At 55.4% G+C, this 10,000-nt stretch overlaps 1 pseudogene; it reads left to right on the top strand.

Annotated features, from left to right (window-relative positions):
• LOC149324640 (large subunit ribosomal RNA) overlaps window positions 1–44 on the top strand; it is a 2,252-nt pseudogene extending 2,208 nt beyond the window's left edge.
• The last annotated feature ends 9,956 nt before the right edge of the window (window positions 45–10,000 follow it).

Below are 10,000 nucleotides of genomic sequence, written 5' to 3'. Positions count from 1 at the left end.
TACCCATATCCGCAGCAGGTCTCCAAGGTGAACAGCCTCTAGTCTCTAGACCAATGTAGGTAAGGGAAGTCGGCAAAACGGATCCGTAACCTTGGGAAAAGGATTGGCTCTGAGGGCTGAGCCGGTCGGGCTGGGGTCCAGAAGCAGGAATGGCACTGCACCGGGACTGGGCGAGGCTCGCCGCCGTCAAAAGCGGTGCGGCCGAGCCCGGACCAGCGTCGGGACCTTCCTGTGGAAAGCCACAGCTGTGCTTGTTCCGGGGGCTTCGTGCCCGAGGTTCTTGCTTCGGCCGGCAGAAAACAGCCAACTCAGAACTGGCACGGACCGGGGGAATCCGACTGTCTAATTAAAACAAAGCATTGCGAGGGCCGTAACGGTGCTGACGCAATGTGATTTCTGCCCAGTGCTCTGAATGTCAACGTGAAGAAATTCAAAAAAGCGCGGGTAAACGGCGGGAGTAACTATGACTCTCTTTTAGGGGTAGTAGTGACTCGAGTGACTCTGATGAATTACCCGCGCGACACACTACTCACATGTCTTGTCCTGATTGCGGTAGAGAATTCCCTACAAAAATAGGCCTCAGCGTGCACAGGAGGCGTGTACACTACCATGAATACAACGCCGACATTGTCATTACACAGGTGAAGCCCAGATGGTCGGTTGAGGAGAACTTCCGTCTGGCAAAGCGCGAGGTCCATCTCATCCGGAACAAAGTATACGACGTAAACCTCAGGTTGCACGAGGCATTCCCTCATCGTACGTTCGACTCGTTGAAGTCGCATAGGAGGAATAAAGACTACAGGGCATTGGTGAAGAGGCTCCTGGAATGTCCTGAGGAGGAGGATGAAGATCATGACGACCACATCGACATTGAAGATGCTGCTCCTGAAGTTGACATTGCCGAAAACGAGGCAGTTCCCTTACCTTGGGATCTTTGCCGTGAGGAACTTCGGAGACTGACCCAAAGGGCCGCTCCAAGGGGCCACAACGGTGGTCGTTTGTGGGACATTGCCAGAGGTTTCCTGGCGGGAGCGGGCGTGCCAGATCTGAACGACTACATCAGGCAGACCTTTTTCAGGGATGCCCTGCCTGGAAGACAGCGGAGACCTACAATGCAAGTCCCCTGCAGTAACCGGAAAGCAAGGAGGAAAGAGTACGCAAAGGTCCAGCAGGCATTCAGGAAAAACCGGAGCCAATGTGCTAAGGATCTACTCCAGGGCCCAATAGATGCCAAGGTTGACGATGTCGGGTCCTTTTTGGAGGAGTGGAGGCAGATTGTGGAGGCTCCAGTGCAGGATTCTGGATACCAACCAAGCCCAGACTCCTCCTCTGCACTGGAAGACCTCTCGCCTTTCGGGCCCATCACTACACAGGAACTACGAGCAGCCTTCCCCCATCTGGGTTCAGCACCGGGGCCTGATGGATTAGACTCCAAAGATCTTCGTTCGGTTCCAGTTCCGGTGCTCAAGGTTTTGCTTACCCTGCTCATGTTGGTGGGAGAATTGCCGCTCTGCCTACAAAGTGCCCGCACGATTTTCATCCCCAAGAAGACCGAGGCAACGCTCCCGGGCGACTTTCGTCCCATCACTGTGGCTCCTATCTTAGTTAGGCTGTTTCATAAGGTTTTAGCGAACAGGCTTCAAAGCCTTGTGGACTTGGATTTTCGTCAGCGTGCCTTTGTACCTGTTGACGGGTGCGCTGAGAACATTCACCTGCTCGCTGGCGTCCTCTACGAGGCAAATCGGCACTACAGACACTTGTTTATGGCATCGATTGACATCTCTAAGGCCTTCGATCGCGTGACGACTGCGGCCATCCTCGATGGCCTGCGAAGGAAGAAGGTGGCGACGCCGTTCTTACGGTACATCGAGCATTTTTATGCAACTGCAACAACCCTGCTGACGTTCGAGGGTTCAACCAAGCTAGCTCAGCCTACGAGAGGAGTTCGGCAAGGAGACCCCCTGTCTCCGATGTTATTCAACCTTGCCTTGGATGAGTGGTTGGCCAACTGTCCCGCGGAGATTGGCTTCCGTAGCGGCAGCTTGGTAGTGAACGCCATGGCCTTTGCGGATGACTTGGTCATCTTAGCGTCGACGCGGCAGGGTCTTCAGGAGCAGCTCGACAGCCTTCAGAATTACCTTGCATCCAAAGGCCTAGAGATCAACAGCCAGAAAAGCATCACCCTGTCTTTAGTTGCCGACGCAAAGAGATAAATCACAAAGGTGGATCCCAGTGTGACCTTTAAGCTGGGCAGTCAAGACATCCCAGCAGCCGATGCGGGAACTAGCTGGAGATATCTGGGCCTGCAGTTCACTTCTGCAGGTATTGTTACCCCAGCGATTCAGCCTGACATGAAGGCATTGCTGCAAAGGATCACTAGGGCTCCTCTAAAGCCCCAACAGCGTTTGGTGGTGTTGCGGTTTTACTTAATACCGAAATTTTACCATCGAGTTGTCCTGGGTCCGACCTCCTCCAAGATGCTACTCAAGTTGGACAGAGCTGTACGAGCAGCAGTCAGGGGTTGGCTACGCCTTCCCCACGACTTTCCGGAATCAGCATTTCACGCTGGTGTCAAGGAAGGAGGTCTGGGGATTCCCAGTTTTCGCACAACGATACCATACCTTAAGTACCGGCGACTAAAGTCATTGGAGGGTTCCACCAGTGAGGCTTGCAAGATGGCGTCTGCAATGGACTATGTTTGTCGAGAAAGAGAGAGGGCACATAGGATGTGTTCGTTTAGGGACGCAGAGATAATGAGCTGTACAAGCCAGAAGAAATTCTGGACGTCATCGTTGCATTCGTCAAATGATGGTTGTGCTCTGCGGCTAACCACAAATGCTCCTGGCTCAACCACATGGTTGGGTGATGGAACGACTTTGCTTACGGGCCGTGACTTCATCAACGTGGTTAAAATGCGGTACAACGCATTGCCCGTGCTTGTTAGGACGAAGCGAGGACAAGATGTCCCGAAGACCTGCCGGGCTGGTTGCAAGGCCCCGGAGACCCTGGGGCACGTGCAGCAGTTGTGCCATAGAACGAGTGCCTCACGGATTGCACGGCATGACGCTCTTGTACGCTACGTGGCAAAGCGGGCTGGCCAGTTGGGATTTCAAGTGGAAATTGAACCCCACTACCGCACGACCCTGGGATTGCGCAAGCCTGATTTGCTCCTTCAAAGGGACGGACAGGCAATCCTGCTTGATGCCCAGGTGGTGGGAGGGGGAGTGACCTTAGAACAAGCGCACGAGGCCAAAACAGCAAAATACATGCAAAAGGACCTCTTGGCGCAAATACCTGGAGGCCGACCTCTAGTCTCTAGCATCACAATGAGTTATAGAGGTGTATGGGCGCGGTCCTCGGTGAGGGTCCTTCGTGGCTTGGGCTTCTCTCACAATGACTTTAAATTATTAACCATTCGCTGCCTGCAGGGGGGGGTTCGTGCTTTCGGTCATCACCAAAATATGACGACCTTCCGAAGGGACTGACGACGTGGTCCCTCTCTTCTCCACGCTCTCCTTTTACTAACCCTGGGTACTACTGCCCCAAAAACAGTAGGAATACGTCCATTCGCAGAATTACCACTTGATATTGTACAGTTTTGCGGCGCAACAGGGGTGTACAGAAGCTCGTTCAGCAAACCATTTGCAGGTCGGGCACACTCTGTAGCCCCTGCGTGCTTCTGTACCCCTGTGGCGGGTGGTGGGATGGACCGCAAAAAAAAAAAAAAAAAAAAAAAAAAAAAAAAAAAAATAGCCAAATGCCTCGTCATCTAATTAGTGACGCGCATGAATGGATTAACGAGATTCCCACTGTCCCTATCTACTATCTAGCGAAACCACAGCCAAGGGAACGGGCTTGGCAAAATCAGCGGGGAAAGAAGACCCTGTTGAGCTTGACTCTAGTCTGACTCTGTGAAGAGACATGAGAGGTGTAGCATAAGTGGGAGGTCGCGGGATACGGCCTCGTTTCGGCGGGGTCCTCGTGGCCGTCAGTGAAATACCACTACTCTCATCGTTTCTTTACTTACTCGGTGGAGCGGAAAGCGGACCATTGTGTTGTCCACGCTTCTAGCGCCAAGTGCGGGGGCCTCCGTGATCCTTCGGGCTTTGCGGAAGGCCTGCACGATCTGTTCCGAGGACAGTGTCAGGCGGGGAGTTTGACTGGGGAAGGAGCGAGATGCTCTCTGCACGCCTCAGCTTGGAGAAGGAGGAAGAGGAAGACGTCCTCCCGGCCTTCTCGGCCGCCCTGCTGCCCCGGGCTCGTTCCGGTCGCGGCTTCCAGCTCCGGACTGCGGTCCCGGTCGCACCCACTGCCTTCCCGACCCGTTTTCGCGGCGCCATCGCGATTTCGGGGCTCCTTCGGTGGCCCTGATCATCCGAGCCGTTCTTCTGCCTGCGGCCTTGTCCGGGCTCGTTCGCGTCGTTGCGGGTCGAGTCCGGCCTTCGTCCCCGAGTGACCTCCATCCAGCCCAGCCCTGTCCCGCTGGTTGCCGGGCTGGTTATCGCCCGCGTCTGCGGGAATGTCTTCTTTGGGGGCGTCTCCCCCTGCCTCGCCCTCGGGGCGGGACCAACCGGTGGTGACGCTCCACCGCATCTCCCCGGACCCCAGTTCTGGCTCCGGGCAGTCGGGCGCGGGTGCTGCGACGCCCCGCTCGGAGTTCTCGGACGCCGGAGACGACTTGCTTGCAGGGGTCCCGGCTGTCAACCTGCGGCCAACCGAGACGCCATCGGTTGGCAACCAAGATTCTGCGGCCGCCCTGGGTTCGCGCGGTGCCCCTGACGCTGCGCCGACCTCGGGCGATGTTCAACCTTCGGAGACTCCCCGCCCGGAGGCCGTCGGGCCGGGGCCCTCACCGGACGACATCGGTCCCTCCCCCGAGGGGCCTGCGAGCGCGGAGGCCAGGCTCGATCTGGCCTTCGCTGCAATGCCTGACTTTTCATCAGTCACGGCACTTCAGGAGCGCCTCACGGCGTTCCTGAATACAGAGAAGAACAAAGTCCCGGTGCACGCTCGCACGACAATATCCCAGATGTTCGGCGAGCTTGTTCTTCGCTGCGCCGAGTACCGGGCGCTGGCCTCGGACGCCAGGGGCCGGGCGGAGGTCCTCCGGACCATGTGGGGCACGGAGCGGCGCGACGCCGCTGAGGCTCGGTCCCGGGCTTCCGCGGCGGAGACCAGGCTGCGCGCCGGCCCCCCTCCATCCGCCGTGCCCTCGTTCGCGGACGTCGTGCGCGGCGGCCCCCGGTCTGCGTCCGCGCCGATGCCGGCGCCTCCCACGACCTCATCATCCCAAACAACCACCCAGCGACAAGATTCCGTGAGCCACGTCGCTTTTCTATCTCCCATTACACCCGCGACCACACCGGCTCAGCTCATACATACCATTAAGGCAAACATCATCCCTGAGGACGAGGGCATTGGCCCAGTACAATTCAAACAGACTTCCACAGGCGTCACGGTGATCGCCAAACACCGCGACACCTTACGCAATCTGACTACTGCGGTCCGCAACAACGCGGTCACGAACAATGCCATGTCGGTACGATTGGCGGAGCGCCGTAAACCCCACATTCGCGTGTGGGGAGTTGACCCGGATGTGGCGGACGACGCGGTCGTCTCACAGGTCGTGGCGAAGAATGCCGACCTTGGTTTGGACGCGTCGTCTATCACCCGGCGCTACACGTTCCGGGCTCGTAATAACACCAAGACGCACGTCCTCTGCGTGAGCCCGGACGCGTTTACCAAAATAATGCGTAGGGGGCGACTGACGATAGGTTGGTCCTCGGCCCAGGTGGAGGAGGACCTCCACGTCCCCTTGTGCACATTTTGTGCTCAGTACGGGCACTCCCGCCGCAACTGCCGCCTTGCCTCCGATCCGGCGAGGGCGGCCTGCACGAACTGCGCAGGTGCGCATGTTGTAACCGCCTGCGACGCTTCGGGTGGTGCTGCCTCCGTCGCTTGTGCGGTGTGCAGACGTGCGGGACGCGAGGTTCCTCCTCACAGGGCCGGGGCAAAGGAGTGTCCCATCCTTGCCGAACGCATAGCCAGGATGCGACTCAGAACTGATTATGACGTCAGCTAAACACACAAACACAAAGTACGAGGGGCGGAGGACCGTGCACTTTTTCATATTCAACACTTTTGCTCGGCGCCAAGCAATATGCTTACGGCGCCGGCATTTCCCCCACCACCCATCTCTTCCCCTTTCCTCTCTTTCCAACCGTATATGTTACTCTAATCTAATCTCTAAATTTCTTCTTCCCTTCTGTTTCGAAGGACGTGGTTCAGCCATGTTCCTTTTTAACTTTCTTTCATTCCTACCTTTCTCCTTTTCCGATACACTTTCGCATATACGGTTCATTACTTCATTCCTATGCAAATGCACGGTTCCTCCGTTCCTCTACACACGTATTCTACACTGCACCAATCACGTTTCACATCACATCCACATGGGACTAGACTCGATGCTACACATACCAACACTCCTACACTACACACCTCCCTCCCTCTCGTTCTCACCTTTCCTTCTTTTTTACACCCTCCTTTTCCTTTCTTGCCTTTATTCGTCTCTATTTTTCCTGCTCCGCTTCTCCGCAAGGGCCATTCCTGCTTCATACGTACACACTTTCACATCTCACTTTTCAGCACAACAATGACACCTTTAACATTCTCATTCATACAAATTAATCTCGACCATTGCAGGAATGCGACCCCGGTGTTAGTGGAGAGACTGAGGGAGGGAGACTTTCATTTCGCACTCATTTCAGACCCCTACACACGATCTGACACCATAACAGGCATACCCCCGGAGTGGACCGTCTTCGCGGCCCAGTCGGGACCGCGATCGGCCATCATCGCACGACAACAACACTTCGACATGTTCCCCATAACAGTAACCACACGTGTAGTAGCTATCATTTGCTCGTCGGCCACCGCATCCTGCCTTTTAATATCAGCATACGCACCACCGCACACTCCAATGACACAGACATTCGATGACATACGACAAGCACTCATCCTCACGGAGGGTATGCCGGTCGTCTTGGGGGGCGATTTTAATGCCAAGCACACGGCCTGGGGACCACATATTTGTGATATCAGGGGCGGGGAGTTACTAAATTTCGCGATGTCCTCAGGCCTGCTAATTTTAAACGATCCGGCATCCCCTCCAACATACTCGACAGCTTACACTGACAGTTGGATCGATGTTACATTTGCCACGAACCACATGATCAGTATACCTTACACATGGCAAGTCTCCGAAACAAGTACACTATCGGAACACAGACATATTGAGGTCAAATTCGGAGCACAATCCACGACTCGACAGCGCAGACTAACACACAGAGGTACCACACGACTTTTACACGACATGTCCCAGGACCCATTTTTTAATGCGGTGGCCGGCGTCCGTCTTGCTTCGGCAGATGCCATCGACACGATCGTCAACAAATTTCATCTTCTCATTGCAAAATCACGCAAAAAACACTCATCTTTCAGACCCGCACCGACACAAACACACCTCCCTGCGTCATGGTGGACACAGGAACTCGCCACCGAGCGTTCGCGTGTCCGCGCTCTACGCAGGAGATACCAACGCTCTAAACACATTCACATCAGACAACACTACGGCTCAATTTATTACACTGCATTACGAACTTTCAGAAAGCACATAGAAGAGGCACGCCACCACGATACACAGTCATTGGCCCGAGACTTCATTAGGAGTGGAATATTTGGCCGCCCATTCAAAATTGCATTTGCAAAACTCCGCGCACCAATCACACTTCCACCAGTAGAAACGCCAGACGGTACACTCACAACGTCACTACTCGACACAGCATACACTCTGTTAGCCACTCACGTTGCAACCGACGACACTTCAACAGACCTTCCACAGCACACAAACACGAGACTTCTTGCACAAGACACAACGCTCGGCGGCCCTGACGACGTGCCCTTCACTTACGGCGAGATTGACATTGCGTTCTCTCGCATTAAGCAGGGCACGGCGTCGGGCCTCGACGGCCTTACTCCACGAATAGTCACAACACTATGGACACAACACCCACATTTTTTCATCACTTTATTTTCCTCGGCCCTTCGCTTCGGTCACTTCCCCGTGGCGTGGCGAAAGGGTCGCATCATTTTCATTCATAAACCCGGCAGACCACAACACACACCTACATCATATCGTCCCATAGTTATGAATTCGGTGTTAGGCAAGGTGCTCGAGCGTCTTCTCTACGGTCGCCTCTACCACTTCATGGCCCACCAAAATTTGCTCCATTCGAACCAATTTGGATTCACCAGGCAACGGAGTGCCGTGCAGGCGCTCTACGCTCTGGTTTCAAAATTAAGAGGGTTCCGAACAGACGGCCTCCACGCCATACTGATTTCCATCGATTTCAGGGGCGCTTTTGACAGTGTCTGGCATCCCCTTGTGCTCAGTTCTCTCGCGCAATGGGGATGCCCGAGAAACGTCTGCGCGCTGCTCCGGTCCTTCCTATCGGACCGCGAGGTGGTATTCCGCTCTAGCGCGGGAGACGCGGTTGCGCGTCCCACCTTAGGCAGCCCGCAGGGTTCTCCGCTGTCACCGCTCCTCTGGAACATAGTCGTGCGTGGTTTGCTCGAGCTGCCGATGCCAGAGGGTGTGTCGCTCCAGGCCTACGCAGACGACGTTGTCGTCGTTGTGCCTGGCAGCTCCAGGAAGCAGCTGACGGCTCTTGCGGAGGAGGCACTCGGCCGAGTAGCCTCGTGGGCGAAGGGGGCAAGGGTCTCCATCAGCAGGGAGAAGACGGTGTGCCTTCTCATCTCTCCCCCCCGGGGGGGTTTGGGACGCACACCTCCCGCCATTCGCCTCGACGGAGTCCGCCTGCAATTCAGGCCCTCCGTTCGAGTGCTTGGCGTTGTCTTCGACCGCACCCTGTCCTTCATAGCTCACGGGGATTTGCTCAAGGAGCGCGCCGAGATGCTCTCTGCACGCCTCAGCACGTTCCTGCGGCTCAGCGGCACGCCGGCTCCCGGCCAGCTGAGGGCACTTTACACCCAGGTCGTCTTGCCGGCCCTCACCTATGCGTCCCCTGTGTGGTGGACAGAAAGTCCTCACTCCGGACTGCGTGCTCGTTTGGTTTCCGTCCAACGGGCCCCGCTTCTTGCGTTGGTCCGGGCGTATTCCACTACGAGCACGAGGGCGCTCCAAATTCTGTTGCGGGCGCCTCCTTTGCATCTCGACCTTGACCGGTTGAATGCGGAGTTTGCGCTCTTCGCACGTCGATTGGACGTCACGTTCGGTTCTAGAACGTATCGCGCCTCCGAAGTGGCGGCACCGTACGACGACACGCTTCAGCACCCTGCCGAGGCCGTCTCATTCCCACACACACAGTTACAATCAGCAGACATATCCATTTACTCTCGCCAACACGGATATCACATATACACAGACGGCTCTTACACAACAACATCGGCTGGCGCTTCATACGTCACGTTCGATTCCATGGAACATCTCATTTCAGTCGGTCGCTTTCGGGTCGAGCTTTCATCCAGTGCATACGGCGCAGAACTCATTGCGTTCCAGGAGGCCATTACATATTCCTTAACATTACCAGGTACACTACCTATACACATCTATACCGATTGCTTATCCCTCCTCAAAACATTAAACAATTACATCACAACAGACACTCGTATCTTTCACATCAAGCAATCATTACACACGTTAACACAGGCTCGACCCGTAAAGATATACCATGTTCCATCTCACTCCGGCGTTCTTGGCAATGAACTCGCCGACATCATCGCATCTCGTGCCAGCCGATCCACACGCATCAGACAATCCACTCTAACTCGATCATCCATACGGAAACACTTACACAACACTGTACTTGCACAATGGCATCACTGGTGGCAACACAACAACGAGGGAACCGGAATATATTCCTGGATTCCCAGTGTACACAACATTCCAGACACATTTCCACCACCCAAACCGCTAACAACA

This window comes from Amblyomma mixtum, unplaced genomic scaffold (assembly GCF_055824585.1).
Source record: "Amblyomma mixtum isolate Tamu unplaced genomic scaffold, ASM5582458v1 scaffold_21, whole genome shotgun sequence".
NCBI lineage: Eukaryota > Metazoa > Arthropoda > Arachnida > Ixodida > Ixodidae > Amblyomma > Amblyomma mixtum.
The sequence above is the reverse complement of the archived record's forward strand: the minus strand, read 5'-3'. Positions and strand labels throughout refer to the sequence as shown.